General features: G+C 40.8%; 1 protein-coding gene across 16 annotated transcripts in view; it reads right to left on the bottom strand.

Annotated features, from left to right (window-relative positions):
* The window catches only part of PLCB4 (phospholipase C beta 4), a 435,586-nt gene that overhangs the window by 350,461 nt on the left and 57,724 nt on the right, over positions 1–27,401 (bottom strand). The window contains exon 3 of one of the 16 annotated variants that reach the window (XM_055104913.2): positions 2,422–2,476. The exons of the other annotated variants lie outside the window; for them this stretch is intronic. The gene's annotated coding sequence lies outside the window, so the exon portion shown is untranslated. The remainder of the gene's footprint in view (positions 1–2,421; positions 2,477–27,401) is intronic. 16 annotated transcript variants of the gene reach the window in all.

Raw genomic sequence — 27,401 nt, 5'->3', positions numbered from 1 at the left:
GGGAGTCTGGGATCCTGATCTGACTGGAATATCATGCAGCTTCCTAACTTCTCATCAGTACCATGTAGCCTATTTTGAAAAATTATTTTTTCCTACAGAAAAGGAGTCATTACTTTTATTTCAATAAAAAGAAATAATGACCGGATTTGCTCTGTTCTCCAAAAATAATGCTGAACACCTACATACCTAAATGCCCACCTTGTTTGCAAAATTTTGGTTGATTATAATAATCATTTCCTGATGAAGAATGGAGAGCCAAATACTAGGAAGAAAGAACACTGAGTGAATTCACCTATGCACCTTATTCCTCCCCTTATCGTATCACTCACTGAATGAAAACGTACCTGGGCCACCCACTTTGACTTTTCCTTGTGGCTCCTCTTTAAACATCCAATTACAAATAAATTTAAAGCCATTGTATTAGTTTGTTTTCATGCTGATGATAAAGATATATCCAAGACCGGGAAGAAAAAAAGGTTTAATTGGACTTACAGTTCCACATGGTTGGGGAGGCCTCAGAATCATGGCGGGAGGTTGAAAGGCACTTCTTACATGGCAGAAGCAAGAGAAAATGAGGAAGAAGCAAAAGTGGAAACCCCTGATAAACCCATCAGATCTCAAGATGTATTCACTATCAAGAGAATAACATGGCAAAGACCAACCCCCATGATTTAATTACCTCCCCCTGGGACACTCCCACAAGACATGGGAATTCTGGGAGACACAATTCAAGTTGAGTTTTGGATGGCGACACAGGCAAACCAAATCATTCCACCCTTGGCCCCTCCAAATCACATGTCCTTACATTTCAAACCCAGTCATGCCTTCCCAACAGCCCCCCAAAGTCTTAACTCATTTCAGCATCAACCCAAAGTCCACAGTTCAAAGTCTCATCTGAGATAAGGCAAGTCACTTCTGCCTATGAGCCTGTAAAATCAAAAGCAAGCTAGTTACTTCCTAGATAGTGAGGGTACAAGTATTGGGTAAATACAGCTGTTCCAAATAGGAGGCATTGGCCAAAACGAAGGGGTTACAGGGCCGATACAAGTCTGAAATCCAGCAGAGCTGTCAAATGTTAAAGCTCCAAAATGATCTCCTTTGACTCCAGGTCTCACACCCAGGTCACATTGATACAAGAGATATGTTCCCATGGTCTTGGGCAGCTCCACCCCTATGGCTTTGCAGGGTACAGCCTCCCTCCCAGATGCTTTCATGGGCTGGCGTTGAGTGTTTGTTTGCAGCTTTTCCAGGCACATGGTGCAAGCTGTCAGTAGATCTACCATTTTGGGGTCTGGAGGATAGTGGCCTTCTTCCCACAACTTCACTAGGCAGTGCCCCAGTAGGGTCTCTGTGTGAGGACTCTGACCCCATTCCCTTCCACGATGCCCTAGCAGAAGTTCTCCATGAAGTTCCCCACCCCTGCAGCAAACTTTTGCCTGGGCATACAGGCATTTCTGTACATCTTCTGAAATCTAGGTGAAGTTTCCCAAACCTCAGTGCTTGACTTCTGTGCACCCACAGGCTCAACACAACATGGAAGCTGCCAAGGCTTAGGGCTTCTACACTTTGAAGCCACAGCCCAAGCTCTATGTTAGCCCCTTTCAGCCATGGCTGGAGCAGCTTGGACACAAGGCACTATGTCCCTAGGCTGTACACCACACAGGGACACTGGGCCCGGCCCATGAAATCATTTTTTCCTCCTAGACCTCTGGGTCTGTGATGGGAAGGGCTGCTGTGAAGGTCTCTGATATGGCCTGGAGACATTTTCTCCATGGTCTTGGGGATTAACATTAGGCTCCTTGCTACTTATGCAAATTTCTGTAGCCAGCTTGAATTTCTCCCCAGAAAATGGGTTTTTCTTTTCTGTCACAGTCAGTTTGCAAATTTTCCAAACTTTTATGCTCTGCTTCCCTTATAAAACTGAAAGCCTTTAACAGCATCCAAGTCACCTCTTGAATGCTCAGCTGCTTGGAAATTTCTTCCACCAGATACCGTATATTATCTCTCTCAAGTTTAAAGTTCCACAGATCTCTAAGGCAGGGGCAAAATGCTGCCATTCTCTTTGCCAAAACATAATAAGAGTCACCTTTGCTCCAGTTCCCAACAAGTTCCTCATCTCCAACTGAGATCACCTCAGCCTGGATTTTATTGTCTATATCACTATCAGCATTTTGGGCAAAGCCATTCAACAAGTCTCTAGGAAGTTCCAAACTTTCCCACATTTTCCTATCTTCTTCTGAGCCCTTCAAACTGTTCCAATCTCTGCCTGTTACCCAGTTCCAAAGTCACTTCCATATTTTCGGGTATCTTTTCAGCAACGCCCCACTCTACTGGTACCAATTTACTGTATTAGTTTGTTTTCACACTGCTGATAAAGACATATCCAAGACTGGGAAGAAAAAAAGGTTTAATTGGACTTACAGTTCCACATGGCTGGGGAGGCCTCAGAATCATGGCGGGAGGTTGAAAGGCACTTCTAACATGGCAGCAGCAAGAGAAAATGAGGAAGAAGCAAAAGTGGAAACCCCTGATAAACCCATCAGATTTCATGAGACTTATTCACTATCATGAGAATAACACAGCAAAGACCAACCCCCATGATTTAATTACCTCCCCCTGGGTCCCTCCCACAACATGTGGGAATTCTGGGTGATACAATTTAGTTGAGATTTGGATGGGGACATAGCCAAACCATAACAGTCATCCCTCAGTATCTGTAAGGGAATGGTTCCAGGATCCCCCACAGGTACCAAAACTCACAGATGCTCAAGTCCCTTATATAAAATGGCATAATATTTGTATATAACCTATGCACGTTCTCCCATATACTTGAAATCATCACTAGAGTACTTATAATACCCAATACAATGTAAATGCTACATAAATATTTGTTATGCTGTTTTTATTTATACTATTTTTATTGTTGTATTGTTAAATTTTTTGAATATTTTCTATCTGAGCTTAGTTGAATCCATGGATGCAGAACTGGCAGATATGGAGGGCCTACTGTATTTGTTTAGATTGTTTCCTCAGGGAAACCCAGAAATTAAATCACTTTGCCAACAAGGCCAGGAAAACAAATCATTTGTGTTGTGGCTGAGCCATAAGGCTCCCATCATAAACACAAGCAGAGCCTGCACAGCTTTGCTCTCACAAAGCCATTTGGGGGAAGATTTTTATGGCAACAGCTGAAATGTTTCTACCAAAACAACACCTACACTTTGCTAGAGTTATTTTCGGAGGAGAAGGTTTCCCCTACTGCTGCTTAAATCGTCCAAATGTGTAGTGAAAAGCCTAGGCTCGCAGTGAATCTGGCAGCCCTGGCAGGAGAACTTCTCTGCCACTTCTTGGCTGGGTGACCTGGGGCAGGTCATTTAACTTCACTGACCTCAGGCCTCCTCCTAAACTAGGAATCTCAGCACCTTAGAGTCATCCTGAGAACTGACGAGACGATGCATGTTTAGCACCATGGCTACATAGTAAGTATTCGAAAAATGGAAGCTGCATTGATTTGTACCAAATTTGATGCTAAATACCTTGAATACCTTAAGGAATAAAGATACAAGAACCTATGGGTAAGCCATATTTAAAGACACCACATTAAAAGTAATAGGAAAGTACAAATGTGCATGACAGTATATGTATACAAATCATGGAACCCTATTTATCCCAGACCACTTACTCTGCTTTTCCTCAACCCTTTAGGACTGGGTTATGGAGAAGAAATCAGTCAAAACTCTCAGAATAGCTACACTAGACATCATAAAGTCCACTAACTGAAACTTCTGTATTTAATTCATCAATAATGTTAACTAATAGTGTTGAGCATTCACCAAGTGGTACGCACCTAGCAAGGCATTTCTTATGGTTTAATCACTGTATTTATCTTTCACATTACACACCTGGATATAGGTCATGGACACTGTGATGTGACGCCCAGACACTGCTTCGGGACTGAAGAATTGATTCCTTGCTACTGTGAGTGATGCAGGCAGAATGCCCTCAACTGTCAGTCCTCTCTGGAAAATTCCCTCAGCTGGAGGAAGCTGTTCCATTCATGGTCAACTGCCTCCAATGGTCAACATCAGTGAATAAGGGCCCAACCTGCTTCAGAGGATTAACTAAGGCTCTTGTTAAGATTGCACTGCAGTTCAACTTCTCCCTCTGCCCAGTCCTGAATCCGTCCTTTCCCCTCCACAGATGTTGTTAATCTCAAGAGTATTTGAGAATAAACAAACCTCTGCACACCAACCTCCAGTTGGGAGTTTGTTTCCCAGGAAACTCATATTGAGACAACTTAGGTACTGAAATTACTTTCATTTTTTTAGATTAAAAAGTCAGTCTCAGGTTAAGAAACTTGCCCAGAGTCACATAGCCAATGAGTAGCATAGCCAGGACTACGATGCAAACATTCTAACACCAGAGCGCAGGCTCAAAACCACTGTGCTCTATTGCTTAAAAGAGTTTCCATTGTTATGTCCAATGAAATAAACTGCATAACGTGGATGTCACCTGCACAGTACGTTGAAAGAAGCAAATCAGGAGGGAAGTAAGGGTTGCAAGAGAAGGCAAATTCAATAAATCGTTATTAGTCAAAGTCAACCAGAACACAGAAACTACTCTAGGTCTTTCAAATCAGGTGACTTGTTACAGATGTGAGAATGACTGACAGACCACAGAGGGACAGTGAGGCAGCCCAGAGACTAGCAACTGAGGAGAGCTGCTATCTTCCCTAACAGGTGGGATAATGGAAGGATGTGACGTTATCAGAGCCTAGAGGCTAGAGCCAACTGACAGAGACCAGGGCAACAGCTGTGGAGATCAGGCTGCTGTGGAGAAAAGGGGAGTCTGGTGAGAGCTGATTGGAAGAGACACATGGAAGAGACACATGTGTTCCTAGAGATACCAAAGAAAGCAGAGAGGCAGAGAAAGACACCCTGACCTCTCTCTCTTCTGGCCCTCCAGTTTTCCACCAGTGCTTCCTGTTGGCTACACCTACCTGGAGGCCAGAGGGCAAGGGAACCCTCTGAAAACAAACAAGGAATACAAGAATTTAGAAAGCAGATCTGTCTAAAGCCAAGGTTACAGCCAAGTGGCCCACATACTCCAGAAACCCAAGCAAACAATAACAACACCTTACACTTACATGGCTCTTTACAAGGCATGTTTCTATATTACTGCACAGTTCAATAACTGATGTCTAAAAGGATGAGGCTGGAAGTTTCAATTATTCTGTTTATTAAATCAGGGAAACACATCTGTTAGACCAGAAATATTTCCATCACGAAAACAGCTACTTTGACAGTGCTAAATGGTTAGGATTTCATTATCAAAATCTTACTTATGTAGCACAGATTGTTCCCTACCAATGTCAGGTAAGTTAGGTGTTAATGTGCCAGCTATTCTAGAAGGCTGGGTCTGCCTTCACAATTGTATCTTCTGTTTGATAAAGAAGGAGCTAGAACACAAATTCTTACTCTCCGCTCAGAAGTCCTCTGTTGACTTCCCTGATGCAGGAGAAATTCTTGGGGCGAGGGAAGAGACAGGAGAAAAAAAAATCTGAAAACGAAACTCTATTACCAAGGATCTCCAGCCACAGTATTCAGTAATCAGTCAATGCTTAACTATCCTTACCCCTTGCCCTTTGTGAGACATCTAACAAGGCATGACTACTCTCTATTCTTCCTATTTCAAAAATCATTTATATTTCATTTCCTCCAGGAGGAATGTGATTTGTTCCTATATAAAGATTGCAAATACATTTCAGTCCCTTCCACCCCACAACAAAGCTTCTTTGAGGTAATTAAAACTCAATTGGCTTGAGAATCTGGGTTCAAGGCCCAGATTTGCTTCTAGATAGCTGTTGGGATTGAAGGAGCCCAATTAACCTCTCTGGGACTGTCTCCTTCACGACTGCCAACACGATGCAACTAGAACTAGATGATGTCCACAATCCTTTCAGCCTTCAATGAAATAATTCAATAGAAAAACAATAAAGACCTGTGCAGACCCAGATGAACTCTCTCTTCCTTGACATGGCACAGACATCTATTTGTGAGGCTGCGTATCAGTATCAAAAGTACAGTCCTGTGGCCATGGCATGGAGAAAAGTCTGACCTCATTCCTTGCTCAATTGACTGTAATCTCATCCTGCAATTTCTAAGTTGGGATCTAGGATAGTCTGACTGCAAAAAGAGCACAATTCTCCCTCCCTGTAACCACAGTCTCGGCTACGTAACTTTGTGGTGCCATTCTCACTCTAGAATTGGCTGTGTGACTTCCTTTGGCCAATGGAAATATTAGCACACATGATGCAAAGAAAGGCTTGAAAAGTGCTTGCACAACTAAGTTTGTTCTCATTCTTGCTCCTCTGCCATAGCCAGGAGTATATGCTAGGTCTAGTATCTTAGGATGAGACACATATTTAGCAGGGATGAGTCACCCTGATCTAGCATAGATGTTAGCTATGCCACCCTAGGTCAGCTAACAGCTAGCTGAGCCCCTAGACATATGAACTAACCCAGTGCTGCCTGCCCAACCCATAGCTGAGCACAGACACATGAATGAAATCAGCTGAAATCAGTCAAGCATTGAGCAGCTGAACCCCCCGAAACTTACAGGCTAAATACATATATGTTATTCTATTCCACTGCAGTTTTGTGGTTGCTTATTATGCAGCATTATTGTGGCAAAAGGAAACGGATACATATTCCTTGGAATACTAGTCCTTAGCCAGACTGTAATGACTACTTTTGGAACAAAGGTTCCTTAGTTGTGAAACAAGTTGATGACATCCTATGCACCTTAACATACATTAATGTCTTTAAGGATCTAGAAGCCCCACAATAAAGAAGTCTATTTAACTTTGTCTAACCCATATTTCCCACAACCTATTTTACCATAGACCTCCAAGTATGATTCCCTAATCGGATTCTCCCCTAGCCTTAGACCCCAATTCTGGGTTGAACCTCTATCCAATCTTTTTGCCAATCAGGCCACGTCTTTTATTTTCTCTCACAAGATGATTAGTGGACTCTTCAAAAGCAAATTAACAAAACACCTTAAGAGGAGGACTTTGATATCACAAAAGCTTACATTGTTTATAAGCAAAGTTTAATTAGAAATAAAAGATAAATGTTCCAAAAATATCTGAAATCCACATATGGTCTAATTTCAGCTCTCTTCTATTTACACTTTAACAAAAGCATCATGCTGACCTTGCCAATTCCTTCCTCAGCATTCTTCAGAGGATCCCCATTGCCATCCTCTTATTATAATTGCTTTTAAAAACTAACTGAGAAGCCATCAGGCTGAGATGGCTCCGGCACCTTGGGTTCCTAAGTAAACCAAAACCTAATCAATGTGAGTCAAAATACCATGTAAAGAGTCAGAAACTACCAATTAACCTCTAACTAGGGACTTTCTACTTTAACCAAATACTTTTGTCTTGCTTCCTAGAACACCTTATAAAAATGTTCCCCTTGTGCCCTTTCAGCGGAGCCCTGAACCACTTACTACCTGATGCTGCCCAATTCATGAATTACTATCTACACGAATAAATTCTTTAAAATGTTAATGTGACTATTTTACCTTTTAACACAGTTTACAAGCCTTCACTGACCTGGTCCCTGATTCCTTATCCATTTTATCTCCTTTCTCCCTCACCCCTAGTCTTGTGTGCACATGCTATCCATCCTGATCTACTTTTAATACCATCAAATGGGCCATGAGCTACTGCTCTGAAACTCCAGAGTTTGGTCATATTTGAGGTGAACCTGAATCATGCAGCTTTGAAATAAGGTGATACAAAAGCACTAATATGGTCTCACATTAATTTGGATCTATGTAGGCACCCCCACCGAAACAATTCTTCAAGAATTGTAGTTTTGATGCTGGCTGGGGCAGAGGAAACTCTAAACTCTGTTTACAGAGTGGCCACAGGGCCATGTTAGCTGGTAAATGAAAATATCCACCATCTTTTGACAGAATTATTTTGAATCATGGGAGTTCCAAATTTGCAAGAACTTTAGAAATACAACCCTCACATAAAATATGACCTCTAGAACATGGAGTTTCTTCTGCTGGAAATTCTTCCTCATTGCTTAACCACACTCTAGCCCAAACATGCAGTTCTTCCAGCTAACTTCAATTTGCCCTTTATGTATCAGTTGAGACAGTACTGCTTCCTGGAAGCTTTCCCTAAAACCCCCAAAAACAGGTCACAAGACCTCTCCCCAAGACAGAATTTACCTGATATTAACATTTTCCCACTGTAAATGCCTGGCATTTATTCTAGACTCCTTGATAGGAGAGATCCTTGCTATTCCAATTCAGGTGGCTCACAGATGATCAATGAATATTGCATGGTTGGGTGCGTGAATGGAAAGATAAATGGATAGATGGAAGATGAAATGAACGAATGGGAAGGCACACTAAATACATGACTGATTTTTGCTGAACATTCTCTCCCTATCCTCTCCCCTGCCCAAACTCAAGAAAAGATAATTACAAACACTAGGCAACAGCAGGGGAAAGAAGACCAAAAAAAAAAAAAAGAACCTTGATAATTGTATCAGCAGGATAAGAGTGATCATTATGAATTTTGAATTAATGTAGACACATTTTTTTGATGTGAGAGCACTTGTCAAAAATATAAAACACACCCAGAATAAAAGTAGGATGCAGTAGTGGCTTTTCCTAATAAAAATAAAATTTGCTGAAGATGCATCTTTTATTTTTTAGAGAAAAACATTTTAACTCATTTGTCGAGAGTGAAGGATTCACTCCAAGAATTGTGCTATGTAATGAATGTGGCCTCTTTGACACAGGAAACAAAGGTGCAGTGAAGGACTTTCTTAAGAGCTCAGTGGTTCAGATTTCCTGCTTCTCATCACAAAAACATACGGGAGAAATATTTTTGTTTTCACTCACTTTCACCTTGGATACATTTCACTATCTCAGTTACCCCAGTTGTCCTCTTTAATGAGGACAGAAATGAGTGCAAACATAGCTAACATGGTTTAAAACCAAAAAAGCCTTCATCTCTGATGTTTCTTCTCACATGGCTTTGGATCCCAGACTGAAAACACAATATACCTCTGGCACTTTTAGGCAGAGCTAGGAAAATAGCTCTGCCACTGATTTTAAACATCCTGCTAACTGATACCATGGAGAAGTCTTAGGCAATGTTACATGAATGATCTTTTGGCTGCGTATGTGTATGGCCTTGTTCTCTAGGACTTAATTTTATTTGAACTTCCTTCTCCTTCTCCTCCCCCTCCTCCCCCTCCTTTCCCTCCTTCCCCTCCTTCCTCTCCTTCCCCTCCTTCCCCTCCTTCCCCTCCTTCCCCTCCTTCCCCTTCTTCCCCTCCTTCCCCTCCTCCCCCTCCTTCCCCCTCCTCCCCCCTCCTCCTCCTCCTTCTTTCTTCTTCTTCTTTTCTTTTTTTCTTTTGTAGAGATTAGGTCTCATTTTGTTGCTCAAGCTGGTCTTGAACTCCTGGGCTTAAGCAATCCTCCAGCCTTGGCCTCCTGAGCCACCACACCAGCCTTTAACTTTCTTTAAACCCCTTAGATACTATATCTGCAAAGGGCTGTATAGTATTTTCACTAGCTAGAAAAATCTGAAACAATTTTCTATGGATTGTTTTAACCTTAAAGTTAAGCAAAGGTGTAATCTGCTGCTTATGCTTTTCAGGTTCCTTTGTGTCATATTTCCCTATTGTTTGAACTCTTTTAAAAAGTCCCACATAAAAGCACAAGTAAGAACCTAGCCATTAGTTGTATCTATCAACAAACACATCAATGGTCATACCAGGAAACACAGTAGTTGGTTCTCCCAGACATCAACCTTAAAGATGTGGTACAGCCCAGCTTCTCCAAGCAGTTCTGTCCTTCAGAAACTTACTAAACTTTCAAGAATTTATTTCTGCCTCCTACAGCTTGTTTTTTCTGCATGCGTTCCTTCAAAAGACATCTGCATCCCCTGGGAAAAGATAAAAGTGATACCAAATAAAACTAAAAGCAAACTTCAGAAAGACTTCTCAAGGAAATGCTCCCAAATAAAGAGTAATTTCTTCACTTTGTTCTTTTCTTTCTCTCTTTAACTCTCCAACAAAGGTAAGTCCCTCAAGACTGTTTATTCTTCTCATTTATAAAAGCATCCACCAGGTAACCAAATTAAGATCCCTTTTGCAGAAGGAAGCCCAGCAAGCTAGTCCCCTGATACTATGAAGCCATAGCCACCAGGATTCCCACAAAGCACAAGTGTATCTACCCTGCATTTCTTGCCAATGCTGTTCCTTAATTGGCCATGAATAGTTACAGTCAGCCCCAGCAATTTCTGTACCCTGTATAGTATAATCTCCTAAAACATCAGCTGAGAGTTTAAAAGCCAAATTTTTAAATAGCATCCAATTAATAATCATAGTAATAATGAAAGAATTGCCAAACTGCAATGTGAATTCTGAAGTCGAAAGTGGAGGCTAAGCCAAATGCACCAAAACTACCCTTCCACCATCCCTCCCCTCCACCGTTTTTTAAATGTTACATTTAGTACTGAAACTTTCTGGAACTAGCTAATGTGAAATGTTAGGATTTTATATTTCAGGTTCTATTTGCTTATTCAACATTTACTGAGCACTGACTATGCCTGAATATAAAGATAGAAATTATTGACAGCTGATCTCAAGGAAATCAAAATTCCACTCAAAAAGAAGTTTCTAACAGCATTTGTTTCATTCACTCAACAAATGTTTACTACTAAGTACCTGCACTGTTCTAGGCATTGAAGATGTCCATGCATGATACAGACAGAAATCTCTGCTGTCATGGAACTTCAATTTTAAAGATGGAGATTGACAACAAATGAGTCAGCCAATGGTCTAGACATTAGAAGACACTAAAGGTTATGGAGGAAAAAGACTAAAGTAAGGAAAGGGACAGGTACAAGTCACAGGGATGGCAACACTAAAAGAAAGGCCCCAATTGGCAAAGATTTGAAGGAGGTGAGGAACAAGTCCTGCAGATATTGTAAAGAAGTTTCCAGGCAGAGGGAGAACGTGCAAAGGCCCTGGGGCAGCCATGCCCAGTGTGTGTAAGGAAAAGCAGTTGGCAAGGTAAGCCAACATGGAGTGAACAAAGGAGAAGGTAGTAACAGATGAAGTCAGAGATTAAGAGGAAGGGATCGTGCCAGGCCCTTGGGGCCCTTGTGAGTGCTTTGGCTTACTCTCTGAATGAGGTGGGAAACCACTTTAGACTAGGAGCAGGGCAACGTGATCTGATATCTATTTCAGAGCATCATTTGGGCTGCTGTGTTGAGAACAGACTGCAGATGGGCAAGGGCTCAAGCAGGAACAGACAAGCTCCAAGGCTACTGCAAAATCCACGTGAAGAAGGGTGATGACTGGACCAGAAGGTAGTGATACCAGCAATACAAACTGCTTAAATTTGGGGTATGTTGTGAATGTAGAACAACATAATTTACTGTTGAATTAGATGTCAGTATCTGAAGATATGGGACATTCTTTTTTCACTTCCCTGCTTAAAATGCCTAGTAAAACTCCCAAGTTTGTGTTCACTGGATTTATTTAATCCAACAGCATCTAATGATGCACTCATTTGCACCTCCAGCCTTTATCTTTCAACCAACCCACAGTTATTTAACATTGCTTATAAGCTATTCCATTCCTCTGGTCCACACAACCTTGGCATGACCATCCATTTCCAATCTTTGTACTGGTGATCGTGGAAATAATTTTCCCAGATTCAAGATCCCTTTATTTCTTCCTTCTTTGTATTCCTCACTATGAATCCAGACATGAAAATCCACCCATTCTTCCTCTGAACCCATTTTGTGCACTTCCCTCTCTCTTAGTTTCTATCACCACCCTTGTGGTGCTGACCGCAACATCTCCCAGGAGGTGTCTCTGGCTCCAGCCTCTTCCTCATCAAAACTACCTCACCAACTGCAAAGGAAATAATGTTCCAAATCACAGGTTTTATGATATGACTTCCTCTGCTTGCAAGCATTCCACCTCTGCACCTGGCCTCCAAGGATCTCACTCAGTGGCTTGCCATAGCCCTCCACTCCCTAACCTCCCACCCCTACCCTGTATACCTTCACTGCCTTTGGTGTGTGAAAGGGCATTCCTGCTCCTTCTCACACTTTAACTTTCAGACATGGGGCTTTCACAGCCTAGAATGCCCTCTCCCTCTACTTTCTAGGCAACTTTTCCTAAATCTACTCATCCATGGAGATTCAGCTCAATGTCTAGCCTTTCTATAAAAACACTCCTGACTACTCCATCCCCCATTTAATTCCTATTATTCCCTTTTTATCTGATTGTTGCACTGGGACCTCATGTCATATACGCATACCATAATTCCTGGGTAGGTATAAATTTCAAGATTATATACCAACTTGTATGTGTCTTTACACCCTCCACGGAGATACATATGGAGTGTTCAGTACATATTTACAGCATTAAATTATTTCAGGGAAATTAAGTGAACTTAAACAAGATTGCCCCCATCTTTATCTCAATCTAAAAGTGGGGATTGAAAAATCCTAGCATGCAAAGAGTGTAGAATCTTTAAATAAAACAAAATCTCAGTTATTTCCTTCTCCATCTTTATGTTTCCCATCTGGCATTTTGATTCTTTTACTAACTTACTAACTTTCTTTTTAGATAAATAGCATGCCACAGAAGAACTGGACAAAAAGTTTTGGTTAGGGTTATCTCATGGAGATTATGCTCAGAGGTGCATCCGTCATATCCCAAGCTGTAATCTAACCAATCTTTTTGGCTTGCAGCCAAACAAGATACTGGCTTCATGGGAGAACAAATAGGAATGGAATGAGTAGTTCTGGCCCAATGGTCACAAAGTTCAGCCATCACTGAGATCTCTGAGTACAGATTTAGGGCCCCATGGTGGTAGAAGCATAAAGAAAAGAAAAAGTTGGCTTTTAATCAGGCACTTATGGACCATCTCTGGGCAGGAACTCTTGCTACATTTCAAACTAACATGCAGCCTCTACCCTTAACAATAGGACTTCACTGATTCACATGGTATCACCAATGGGGATGAGCGGGAGTCCCCAATAAACTATGTCCTTATATTCCCTGAAACGAGGCTAGTCTTAACTTCTTTCATCAAGATAAATATTCTCTCCCCTTGGTCCTTTCTTCTTCAGGGCAACTACCTCTGTGTTAGTCCATTTTGCATTGCTATAAAGGAAAACCTGAGACAGAGTAATTTATAAAGAAAGATGGTTTACTTAGTTCACGGTTCTGCAGGCTGTATAAACATGGCACCAGCTTCTGGTGAGGTCTCAGGAAGCTTTTACTCATGGTGGAAGGCGAAGGGGGAGCAGGCATATCACATGGGAAGAGAGGGAGCAAGAGAGATGCCAGGCTCTTTTAAACCACCAGCTCTCACGTGAATTAATAGAACAAGAACTCACTCATTACTACGGGGAGGGCACCGAGACAGTCATGAGCAATCTGCTGCCATGACCCAAATAACCTCCCACCAGGCCCCACCTCCAACATTGGGGATCATATTTCAACTTGAGATTTGGAAGGGACAAATGACCAAACCATCTCAACTTCCAATTTTTAAATCATGCAAATAGCAAGCACTTATCAGTACCTAACATGAGCAATGCATGGCCACTGTAGCTCTGAGGAAGACAGACACATTCCTCTGCCTTCTAGAGCCTTCAGTGGGAGACAGATCATAATCAAGTAGCCACACTGGTATAAGGTTACAAAGTGTGATAGCAAGATGAGGGAAAAGGAGACGGACAGGAGATGTGGCTTAATCCAGAGTGTTCCATGCTCCCCTCAGGAAGTGATATTTGAGCTGAGATCTGAAGAGCAGGTTAGAAGTTAGCTGACAGATAAGGACCGGGAGAGAGAAGACAGCCTTCTTGTCTCAGGGACACAGAGCAGAAAGGAAAGAGGCATATTAGACAAACTTAAAACAAAAAAGCAAAGCTGAAAAATGAGGGAGAGAATTACTCCAGAAAAAGTTAGAAGGCAAGTGTCAGGCAGAGCTCTCTGGACCATGGAAAGAAAAGTTATCTCAAGCCTCAGAGGAACGGCCAGGCACAGAGCATTCTCTCAAATAATCTTCAGAGCACTAATCCCACCTCAGCCCCTTCAAAGAAAATCTTTAATAGCACAAGACTTGGCCCTGTCAACCACAGGTGACTGGATGGTCAGCAACCAATATGAATGTCCCTTGGGGGCATTTGAACTAAGAGACACAGAGGCTATAGGCAATTTATGATGAACACTTATGAAAGTTTCCGTGAATAGTGGTGGCTGGTGACACGTGGAACATGTTGGGCCTTCTGCAAAAAAAAAATGTGGTTTTAAATGGTTTGTCACTCCTCCTGCTGGGAAGTCAAGTCTATTTCCTCTCTCCTGGAAGCTGGCCCTGTGACTGCTTTGACAGAATGCACTGGGAGTGGTCACCCAGGACTTCTGAGCCCTTGACTTAAGGGAACTGGCAACTTCCACTTTTGCACATCTATAAGCTCCCTCTTGGAAGCCAGCTCCCTCACTGTGAGAAGCCCAAGCCACATGGAAAGAAACTACATGGAACAGAACTGAGATGTTCCAGCTGGCATCTTAGCTGAACTCCCATCCAATAAACACATCAACTACTAACCATGTGAGTGAGTCCTCTTGAGCATTCCAGCTCATATGAACCCCCAGAGAATTTGAGCCCCAGCCAACACCACATGAAACAGAAGAACTGCCCAGCTGAGCCCAGTTACCACCCAGACTCATGAAAGGCACTAAATGGTGGTGGTTGTTTTAAGCCAGTAAGTTTTGGAGTGGTTTGTTAAAAAGCAAGAGATAACTAAAACAGAATATAGATAGAACATGGTTAGCAAACAAGATAAGGAAAGAATAAAACAGATAGACAAGAAGACATTCTCTGCATGACAGGGAGTATAAGCTTAATTCTGGACGTTGGCATTCTATTAATAGTTCCATGATACCTGACTGGACTTTGTTCCTCTCCCTGTACTTCATGAGACCTCAAGTTTCTAGACAATATAATGACCTTTAACATGACCGTTTTAAGGGGTTTCCATTTACAAAGGCTTTGACTATAATACCCATGTACTATAGTTACCATTTTGCTCATGCCTCTGGAGTGGAATTCTTGTTTATCAGTTTCCTACTTAGTAAGCAGCACTCAAAAATTCATTGCATCTATAACTGTTGTAATGATAAGACAGTCTTCATCAATTAGCCCACCTTATAACATCAAGATTGCTGACCCCTTAAGCTTTAGGGACTAGAATAATTAGAAGGAATAAGGCACAAATATCTCTTATGGTTGGTGTATCCAGATATGTTCTGCTAAACAGGTGATTGTGAAGTATGGATGCTAATATAATCATTAGAAATAGAAAAGGCAATCCACCATATTTCCAAGCAACCCATCATATTTCCATATTTTAGGTAATTCTATGGTGATAGAAGGTAATTGTGTAATGGCAAATTTAGTATAAGTGCACACAAATCTGAGCAAAGCTGTGTAGTGACAGAAGATACCAGTGGGTCTTCTCCCTGTTTTGAGATGCTCCTGAATTAAAATCATACATTTTTCAGTATTTAAAACATGTGCTATATGATATCTAGCAATATATTTCCCATTAAATGTCTAAAGATCCCCAAAGACATTATTTTTGTTTTGTTTACACTCCCCTAATATTTTTAGAGTATATTTTAACTAATATTTTTAGTCTATATTATTTTAAGTGATGATGCATATTAAGAATCAGATTACCATTCTATCCTATGGCCGAAGTCCAGGCATTTCTCCAAAGGCCACCAACATTTCTCCCAAATCATATTTCTCACTGAATCTTCAAGCCACCAGGAAATGCACACCTTCCTTCATGCCATTCCTCCTCTTATCTTCCTGATACGTTCATTATCATCCTTCAAGACCCAACTCAATGTCACTTGCTCTATGAAACATTTCTGTCATTCACTAACCTCTCTGCCTTTTCTTGACAGACTTACTTATAAATCCTCATTTATATGCATGTAAAATTCTCTACATACTTATAATACTTAAAAATATTTGTCACAAGTATTTGTTTGGGCTTCTATTTTCCAAACTACATTGTGATTTCCTTGAAAGCAGTGATCAAATATCATTCATTATTGAGTTAATGGTACTTAAGCAAAGTGCCTGAATCACAAGAGGCCCTCTGTAAATACATACAGAATGGGTGTTTTCTGTTGCTAGTGCCTTATTCTAAGCAGCTTGAAATGCCTTTCACACCAACTTAAAAAAAAAAAAAAAAAACTTGAGAAAAATAAATTATAACCCATTAAAGGGACGAGAAACATAAGGAATTAAGGGGAAAATACTTACTTATCTAAAATTAGCACACATGAGAGAAATCTCTGAAATTTCCAGATGGATAGATCCATTTCACCCTTCTATTTCTTTGAATTACAAATTTTCCATTTTATAGAGTTAAATACATTATAATTAACTGCATACATGGTAATAAGGCAGAACTTCCAATTTTCAATTCACTACCTAAACAGAGCTTCCTACAGAGCAGGAGAAAAACAGATTACCAATTACAACCTAAGGCACCCCTCCAAAAAACATCTTCTTTAGTAAGTAACCCTTCTTTGTTAATGGATCCTACATGCTGAGTGTCCTTAGGGCTTGAGTACGATTTATGCCTCATTATCTTATACCTTCATAATGTCTCTAGCTGTTTCATTTCATCTGATTCTGTCTAGAGAGTAAATGCCTCAAAGATGTTACCTCGGTCAGGGTCCCAGCAGGAAACAGATGGAACACTCAAACGGGGCAACAAGGGAGTTTAACAAGAGGTTATTTACCAGGTGTGGGCAGGGATTAGGGAAACCATGCAGGGAATATGACGTGTCCTAGGCCTGAAGGAGTAAGAGGACAGAGCTACAGAAACCAAGAATAGTATTAGAACGACAGAAGAGATCTTCCTGGTCGACTGTGGCTTCCAGGAGGGGGACAGAGTCAACCAACAGCATGTTGGCAAGAAGAGACCCGGGAGTCTCTTAAGCAACTGACCTCACAGTTCTCCTCCCTCCAGTCTCCTCTAGAAGCTCCCACTGCCTGAACCCATTCTAAAGCCAGAGGGCAGGGAAGCTTACCAATGTTGCAATTAATGCCCAGCCTCAGGAGAGCAGGCTGGAGAAAGTGAAGAGTGACTCTCAAGGGGCAAACAGAATATCCAACACTGATGGTATCAGTTTCAATATTTATTTCTCAGCTCTATCCTTCCCATATGAAAGCAGTAAGTATATGATGGAAAGAGGAAAGAGCAAAGACAAGGTGTTTGTCATATTGGAATCGACTGTGTGTAGAATATGCACTTACACCCATTTGCAATTCTTTCTGAGTGCACACAGAAGTTGCCAGTGATCTGCCAATCCCTCCACATTCCCACTGATTCAGTTATCAACCACACTTAAAAAGCCTTCCTCTAGGAACTGAAACCCTCTTTTGTAGACTTTTCAGCTACAAGTGCAAGGAGTAAGGCTTCCAGGAAAAGCCCCCAAGCAGTGACCTAGGAGCTGGTAAATAAATAGCCCAGCTCCTTGCCTGCCTCTCCTGTGGGACAACTCGGAAGCATATTCTACCCAGTCTCCAAAAGGGCCCCAGCACAGAGGAGCCTCAGTTGCCCACAGTGGAATCTGCTTATCGGCACACACTGTACTGGCTGACTTTCCTTCCTTATCTCACTTCCTCCACTCCCCTACGGGTGCTTCCCAGGACCACCTCCCAAGTGAGCTACTTGCACTCCAATCCTTGACTCAAACCAGCTTTGGGAGAAGCCAACCTAAGACAATGCATAACTAACAACCCACACTTCTGAAAATAGACTCACTTTAGAGTGTGAGGATATTGTGTGTGGGGTGTGTGTGTGTGTGCATTTATGTGTATAAGAAATGTTGCCTACAGTTTTTACTCTGCACTAAAGTAAAAATGTACCGACCTTGGGGTCAAAAAGTTTTGACTTCTAGTCCCCAGCTTGGCTTCAGACTAGCTCTGTAAACTTCATCAAATAATTCAACCTCCCCAGGCCTCAATTTTCTCATCTGTCAAATGAACTTAGATAAGGGGAGCTCTAAGTTTCTTGTCCAACCTAAAATCTTGCTAAAAATTTACAGCAGTAAAAGGGACATGAATTATGTGTCCCAGTACTAGGACTTACGCACAACTCCATTCTTCAGAGGATTTTCTTAGACATAGGTAATTCAGGAAAAGCAAAATGTGCTTTTCTATACAATAGAAAAAAGAAATTTTAGAAAGTAAAGATTTAACTTATTAACCAAATGGCTATTAGATATTATTTTAATCAAATTTTCTAGGTTTGACAGCATAAATATAACCAATCATTTTAAAACTCACAAACCTTGCATAAACATCTATTGGAAACCCTCTTAACCCATTATAGGATATACCTATAAAAAATCAAGGTGGGGAAATTAGAAAAATCAAGCCTGGAAATTTCTTATAAATTAATACCCTCAAGAAACAAAGTCGTGCTTTGTAGTTCTGGCTCTGCTGTAACTTCATATGTCTCCATGGGCAAATCATTTCACCACCTCATTCCTCACACCCAACACAGCACTTCCAAGAGAGGCAGACCCAGGATATTCCATAAAAAATGATCAACCGATGAATTCAATAATTACTCTGAGCCTTAGTTGTTTTTGGTGTACAAATTGTTCTGGTTTCTTTTGCCTTTGTTTGGGGGTTAGTTTGTTTTTTCAGTGTTAATAAGGTATACTTGACAAATAAAAATTATATAATCGTTAAAGTTAAATTGTATATTTGGCTCTAGTGAGGTATACTTGACAAATAAAAACCTTGTGTGTATATAAATATATATACACACACATTGTGCAGAAGTTGGGAGGGTTGCACTATCTATATCATTTTGACCATTTCTTTCTACCCTAACATTCCCTCTTGAAATGAAACAATATAGTAATCTAAAATTCTACAGCTTAAATGATTATAATTCTTGCCTTGAAAGCTATTATCTTCTGCCAAAAGGAGCCATTCTACAGCAGTGCTTACCTACTCAATGGCAAAAGTCATTGGATCCCAAATTTTCATAAACTTTAAAAAAAATTGGTGCTTGACATACAGTGTCATGGAATGAATAAAACTACTATTTCTAGCTTTCCTATTTAAAATAATGCCAAAATTCATTCCAACCACCAAATAGGGAAGACGAGTAGAATAAATTAGACAGCTCTTTCACTTTTCTTCCTAACTAGCACATTCATAACAAGTATAACATTGGTTACCAAATGAAAAACATAAAAAGTAACAATTAGCCTCTGAGAAGGACTTTCTGGGATCATGGGGGATGCTCCTACTTTTTCTCTTAGGCAAACAGAACTGTGGGTATTGGAAACGGGAGGCAGAACAGGAACCGAAAGGAAAGTTCTAATTTTGTATCTTTCTGGGCACACTATCTAAAAAATGGCTTCCTTCCAACTTCCACCAACATGAAGACGGGTCAGCTGCTTCTTGATGATATTGCTTCTGAGTTTCAGGGCCAAGAGGGAGAAGGATATTAAAAAAAATGGGGTTATACAATGTCATTTACCAAAAAGTTACATATTAATTAAATTAATGCAATTATAAATTTGAATGAAGTTAGAAGTACTAATTTATTACTTATGCTAAAAATTATAAAATTATTAAGTAACAGTACATTACCAAGAAGGAAAATAGTAAATTACTGTGGAAATGTTAACATGAAGATCTATAATCTACTTTCTATATCAGTTGTCCTCAAAGTTGGATGCATAACAGAAACGTGGGAAACTTAAAAATTCTGAAACTCAGGAAGACCAATTATACCAATAGCTCTTGGGGCTGGACACCAACAATGGTATTTTTTGAGGAACCCAGATGATACTGATGTGCAGGCAAGATTGAGAACAACTGGTCTATATTATGCTAAATTAATGTTAATGCGGCCTTGGGGCAAAAGACAGTGCCTTGAACCAGTCCTTCATTTCTCAAAAATTCTCCCCTGCCCTGGTCTTTACAGCAGGACATTTGAGGCACAAAGCTTTGTCTTCACACTCTTTGCATGTCTTACGTTGTCTCTCAAAGCTACCTGGAGTATTGTGAAGCCCACCTGGAGTTGACACTGATGTCTCCTAAAGGTTTAAAACACAAAAAGACAGAGGAAGAACCACTGTGAAGTGGCATTAAAATCATGTGCACAGGGAGAGCTGCTGTCCACAGTGCCTCCATGGGAATGATTCACCCAATGTGAGGAAAGCTCGCTGAGGGTGGGCCAGCTATCCACTTATGCAGCTTCAGCCCCTTTTCCAGTAGTGGTCTCACGCAAATATTCATTCTTTCCATCAAATACTTCCTAGCCATGTAGCCTGGTGCTAGCTCACCCTGAACTCACAAGCTTGTAGGGACAACAGATTTTAAAAAGTAATTGCAGACTGGGTGTGGTGGCTCACACCTGTAATCCCAGCACTTTGGGAGGCCAAGGTAGATGGATCACCAGAGGTCAGCAGTTCAAGACCAACCTGGCCAACAAGGTGAAACCCCATCTCTAGTAAAAATGCGAAAATTTGTTGGGCATGGTGGTGTGCACCTGTAGTCCCAACTACTCGGGAGGCTGAGGCAAAAGAATTGCTTGAATCCAGGAGGCGGGGGCTGCAGTGAGCCAAGATCATGCCACTATACTCCAGCCTGGGTGACAGAGTGAGAGTCCATCTCAACAACAACAAAAAAAAGTAATTGCAACTCAGTGTGATCAGAAAAACAGAAGTATGCACAAAGCACAATGATAAAACCCACAGACTATGAGAACAACATAAGCAAAGACCTAAAGGTAAGAAGATATCAAAATAGGAAGTAGTTTGCCATTGCATAAGGAGCATGCATGACAAGTATGAGCCAAAGGTCAGAGGTATGAAATTAGAAAGGGAAGCATCAGCTAGGAGTTAGGGCCTTACCCTACAGCAGTGTTTCTCAACAGAGGCACTACTGACATTTTGGGCTGGTTAATTCCTTGTTTTCGGGGGGTGGTCCTGGGCATTGTGGGATGGTTAGCAGCATCCCTGGCTTCTACTCACTAGAAAATAGTAGCATCTCTATTTTAGTCACTACAATATAGTACAGTAGTGCCCAAGTATAGTCAATAATGTCTCCAATGTCAGATGCCCCTAGAAGCAAAACTGCCCTTAGTTGAGAACCATTGCACTAGAGGCAGTGAGGAGCTATTGTATAGGCAGAAATAAGTCAGAAATTTGCCGTTTAGAAAAAGCAATCTGATTGCAATGTAGAGAATGAAATGCAGCGGTGGGCATCGCAAACGATAAATCCAATAGAAGAATCCACATATCTGTGTCCATGCTTACAAGCACTTTTATAAGGATATCAAGAGTGTCAGCACTCTCAACTGGATCTAATTTACTAATTTATTCACCAGGCTTATGAATAAGAATCAAGTATAGTTTTTCATTATGTTAACCATCTTTACAATATGAAAACTTCCTAAAGTTGGACTCTAGGTTGTAGGACTTGGGGTCACTGCTCTTTTCTTCATAATTCTGTGTCTTTCACAACCTGAATGAATAAAAGAGCTATTACTCTTAAAGGTAGCTTCCTTAAGTATAACTATGTGGAAATAAAAATACTGCATGACATTCAGTTGCAAAGGTAGAAGCAGTGATCTCACAATTTAACAACCACACACACACACACACACACACACACACAAACATTGTGCCCTTGCTGACTATGCTCTTAATTGCATTATAGCATTATGAAATGCAGTCTTCTATGAGCCACAACATACACAAGGTCCCCTTTGTCCTTTTGCACAGACCATGTAAAGTAGGACATGGTTTTAGTTATCTATTGCTTTGTAACTAACTACTGTAAAACTTAGTAATTTAAAACAACAATAAATTATTCCTCACAATTCATTAAGTTGGCTGTGCTCAGCTGGGCAGTTCTTCTGTTATAAATGGTGTAGCTGAGGTCACTCAATAGACTGCAGTCAGTTGGGAGTTTGACTGGGGCTGGAACATGCGAGACGGCCTCTCATCATTCAGGGTCTCTATCGATGTGGCCAATCACTTAATAGTCTAGTCCAAACATTTATGTAGCATCAAGGTTGGCTTCCAGGAAGCAGCATTCCAAGAAAACAAGCCCAAATGATTATCAAGCCTCTGCTTGTATCATTTTTACTAATGTCCCATCAACCAAAGGAAGTTATATGGCCAAGTCTAGAGTCAATGAGGAATATAATAGACAAGGGCATGAGTGATAGGAGGCAGAGTTCAGCAGGGTCACCAAATGTAACAGTCTACCATGGTTGGAACAGGATTTCCTTGTAAACCAGATTCTTTTGCCCAGACTTTTTGAACTACGAACCAACAGATTTATTAAAAATCAGTGACTACATATATGAAACAATCTATATCAAATTAAAACTGCAACCACCATACACGTTAGTCCCTTCCTGGGCCAAACAGAAGCACTCTGATACAGAGGCTATGCCCTTAACCACCAACTGCACTCAAAGGAGCCAATCTCATTCCTTCAACAAGTAAAGTTATTACCAGTCACAGAGATCCAATAATATCTTATTACTGAGGACCCAAGGTAAGATTCAGAGCTCAACTTTCAGGAAGCTGCCTGACTCTAGCTTTAGCTTAATATTTTGTTTCAGAAGGAGGAAGGAAAAGAAGGAAGGAAGCAAGGAAGGAAGGAAAGAAGGAGGGAAGGAAGGAAAAAGGGAGAGAAAGAGGGAAGAGAGATTGATCGATCAGTTAGTCAACTGGTTGATAAATCAATTGATGGGGCAATAGATGTACTGAAAGATTACTAGCTAAACAGAAAGAACTGATCATTCTCAGGTATCTTCAGAACAGAGCAGATCTGGCCCAGAGTAGAAAGTCAGTTATTGCTCCTTGAATTAAAAAAAAAGAGTCAAGTTATGCTATTAGTACCACCCCTAAGCATGCAATGTAACTTCACATGATGCTGTTACATGCTGGCCATGAGGCCCATGGACATGCAAGAGGCTTAGAGAGGCTGAGCTGTTTTCCCAGGAAACTCTCCGATTCCTTTCACAAAGAAGAATGGACTTCATTTTATCTGTCTAAATTAGACCTCCCCTATTTTGATGGACATAATGAATATGATGGTCTGTGTTGGCACAGAGAAACAATGACTAAGTTTGCTTTGCTTGGGCTTCATATTACTTCTTGCTTATCTGATCACAACTTCAATTCATCCTACTTTTTAAAAAGCTTATTTTTTCCAGTTACCACTGTGCTAAGTTAACAAAAAGGATTTCCAACCTCCAGTATATGAAATCAGATAAGTTTGTTCCTAACTTAAGGAGCTAAATTATCATGTGCAAACGTCATCCATGGGTTTCATGGGAAAACAGTCCAAAACAGAAAACATCTGCTATGATACTCTTTCAATGACTTTAAAGAGGAAACACTTGCAGTGACATTACTGTCTATTTTCTGTAGCTGTAACTGCTTTCTACGTTGAAAGTTATTCATTTACTATAAACCAGCTAGACGACACAGCAATTAGAGTAATTTATCTTTTAAATTCAGAAGAGGAAGATCTAGGCAGACTTTTGAAGTATGCATGCATCTACTGCATCATACACAATTAAAAGATTTATTTTTGGTGTGGGGAGTGTGGAAGCTGGCTGCAGTTTTTAGAAAGACACACATTTTCCCTTTGAAATGGTTTACTGAGTTTCTGCAGTAGCTGCCTTAAATAAGGTTGGTGTGTAAATACTTAAACTAATCTCCTACATTAACAGCTCCCAAAGATCAATGGAACTTCACACCTCCCTAGAAGCCAGACACCCCCAAAGACACTGAAGCACAGCTCTGACTTACGTTGCCGGCTGCATTGCATTTTCATCTTGAGTAGCAGCTCTAGTACAAGAAACTTCATCTATTTCTAAGCTTGCTGCTAAATACATAATTTAATATTAAAAATACAATACACAGAGAATGTCAAAATGAGCCAAGAACAACAAACTAGATACAACCAAGAGAAGCCCCAGAGGCTAAACATGGTAGCAAAAGGAAGAAACAAGAATCTATATATAGAAAACAACTATCCTATCCAACAAAAGACCTACTTGTTTGTAGAGCTGTTTTTCTTCTTTCTTCGGGATCCAGCTCCATGTATGGTAATTAAATTGGGAGAATAAGTTGTTGAGTTAGAAACGAAGCAAAAAAAGAGTTTTGAAAACACGTATAAAATGTTACAACAAGGTTTAAATGCTCATATGAACAGATTTAATTTTATTCGGAACATCACTTGAATGGGGTGGGAAGGCAGATGTACCCCCAACTAAGAATCCACCACACATATTGAAATCTCACTGTTGCTCTCCAAAAAGAGAGTATCCCTGGGTGTAAATAGATATTCACAGAGCACCTTTTTAACTCTCTTAGATGTGTTCTCCTTTAGGCATATCTTAAGTCAGTATTCGAGAACAAGAAGTTTATTTGGGAGGAAATATTCCAGGAAACACAAGGTGACTGAGGAAAAGTGAACCAGGGAAGGAAGCCAGTATAGAATGTGATATCAAGCAGATTACCACCAAGGGTAACTGCGGTCTGATCCCACTGGGGAACTCGGGGAAATGTGAAGAATACACTTCTCCAGTTATTCCACCCCAGAAGCAAGGGACCTGGTGTAGTTATACACCAATTTCTATCCTAATTGGTGGGAGGGGGACTGACTTTTCGGCCCATATGTGAGTACAGCAGGTGGTCAGAAGACACCCTCAGGTAAGAAGACACAGATGCAGGCAGTTGGAAATTGGGCATAAAAATGCTAAGTACCAAAGCAGGGATGTGAAGAGAGATTTGCACATCCATGTTCATACCAGCATTATTCACAATAGCCAAAAGGTGGAAGCAACCCAAGTGTCCATTGATGGATGTGGGATCAACAAAATGTGGTATACACATATAATGGAACAGTATTCAGCCTTAAAACACAAGGAAATTCTGACACATACTACCATATGGATGAACCTTGAGCACATCATTCTAAGTGAAATAAGCCAGACACAACAGGATAAATACTATATGACTCCACTTATATGAGGAACCTAGAGTAGTCAATTTTGCAGAGACAGAAAATAGACTGGCGGTTGCCAGGAGCTGGGGGAGGGAGGAATGGGGGTTTCTGTTCAATGGATATAGAGTTTCAGTTTTGCAAATGAAAAAGTTCTGGAGATGAATAGTAATGATGGTTGTGCAATTCTGTGAATGTACTTAATGTCACTTAACTGTTCACTTAAAAAATGGTTAAGATTGGCTGGGTGCGGTGGCTCACGCCTGTAATCCCAGCACTTTAGGAGGCCAAGGCAGTGGGTGGATCACTTGAGGTCAAGTGTTGGAGACCAGCCTGGTCAATAAGGCGAAACCCCGTTTCTACTAAAAATACAAAAATTAGCTGGGCATGGAGGTACACTCCTGTAATTCCAGCAACTTGGGAGGCAGAGGATGCAGTGAGCCAAGACTGCGCCACTGCACTCCAGCCTGGGTGAGGGAGTGAGATTCTATTTCAAAAACTAATTTAAAAAAATGGTTAAGATGGTGTGTTAGTCCATTTTGGTATCTCTATAAGGAAATGCCTGAGGTTGGGTAATTTATAAAGAAAGGTTTAATTGGCTCATAGTTCTGCAGGTTGTACAAGCATGGCTCCAGCATAAGCTTCTGGTAAGGGCCTCGGGAAGTTTACAATCATGGTAAAAGGCAAGAGGGAGCGGGTGGTGTCACATGGAAAGAGTGGGAGTGAGAGAGAGAGAAGAGGGGACATACCACACTCTTTTAAACAACCAGATCTCATGTAAACTACTAGAGAAAGAACCCCTCATCCAAGAGGATAGCACTAAGCCATTCATGAGGGATGCGTGCCCATGATCCAAACATCTCCCACCAGGCCCCACCTCCAACAATGGGGATTACATTTCAACATGAGATTTGGAGGGGACAAACATCCAAACTATATCATATCAAAAATATGGGCCGGGCGTGGTGGCTCACGTCTGTAATCCCAGCACTTTGGGAGGCCGAGGCGGGCAGATCACTTGAGGTCAGGAGTTCAAGACGAGTCTGGCCAACATGATAAAACCCCGTCTCTACTAAAAAAATACAAAAAGTAGCCGGGTGTGGTGGCAGGCATCTGTAATCCCAGCTACTCAGGAGGCTGAGGCAGGAGAATCACTTGAACCTGGGAGATGGCAGTTGCAGTGAGCCAAGATTGTGCCACTGCACTCCAGCCTGGGTGACAGAGCAAGACTCCATTTAGATAGATAGATGGATAGATAGATAGATAGATAGATAGATAGATAGATAGATAATTTTACCACCGTTTTTTTTTAAAGTTAAATGTTGAGTAGTATGGGCAGGGCACCTGAAGTGTCTAACAACCCACTCAAAGACCTACCTCAAAGATCTTCAAAGAGAGGCCCAAGGAAAACCATCCATAGAAATCTGGGGAAAGGGACTACTCTACTTAAAAAATCAATTTATTCACTTTTTTTCTCATTATAAGACTAATATATGATCACTGATGAAAACTTACAAGATACATAAAAATAAAAATAAGAAATTTTTAATCATCTATTATTTTATCACAGAGGTGGCTTTCAGGATGAGCAGTATGAAGTACCTCACGCCTGCTACGTGAGGCGTGTTCCTTGAACCAAGAGAAATGGCTTTCCCTAGGAGTTTGTTAGAAATGCAGAGTCTCAGGCTCTCGGACCTGCTGCCTGGGAAGCTGCATTTTAACAAGATACTCGGGTGATTTGTGCACACCTTAGAGTTCAATGAGCATTGCTTTAACACCGCCCTTCTACTTCTGTCTATGATTTCTGAAAAGGGTTAGAGCTACTAAACCTCTAGTGCCTTGGTGGTAAAACGTCCACTCTCTTTTGTGGAAAGTAATTCCCATCTAGCTTTAAAATGAGGAAATATAGTATCTGGCACAGAGGATATGCTATGTAAGTATGTGACTTATGACTGTTAGTATTACAGGTAATGTCAACTGAAAGAAAACCAGTGGAAAGTGACAGCAAAGTAGGGCATTTTTACCTAAAATAATAAATTTTATTTTATTTTGCTGGAATAGAAAAATCTATCATAAGGCAAGCTAAAATGGTTTTCTCTCAAGACTGAATGCTTCCTTTGTAATGCAGTTCAGTATTCTTAGACTTTTTTTCAGACCTCAAAAAAAAAAAAAAAAAAGCAAATGAAATGACATGTTAAAACTTGCTCTGAATCTCTTGCATTTCCAAGGCTGCTGCTGGTTTG

Source organism: Pan paniscus, chromosome 21, assembly GCF_029289425.2.
Source record: "Pan paniscus chromosome 21, NHGRI_mPanPan1-v2.0_pri, whole genome shotgun sequence".
In the NCBI taxonomy this organism is placed as follows: Eukaryota; Metazoa; Chordata; class Mammalia; order Primates; family Hominidae; genus Pan; species Pan paniscus.
The sequence above is the reverse complement of the archived record's forward strand: the minus strand, read 5'-3'. Positions and strand labels throughout refer to the sequence as shown.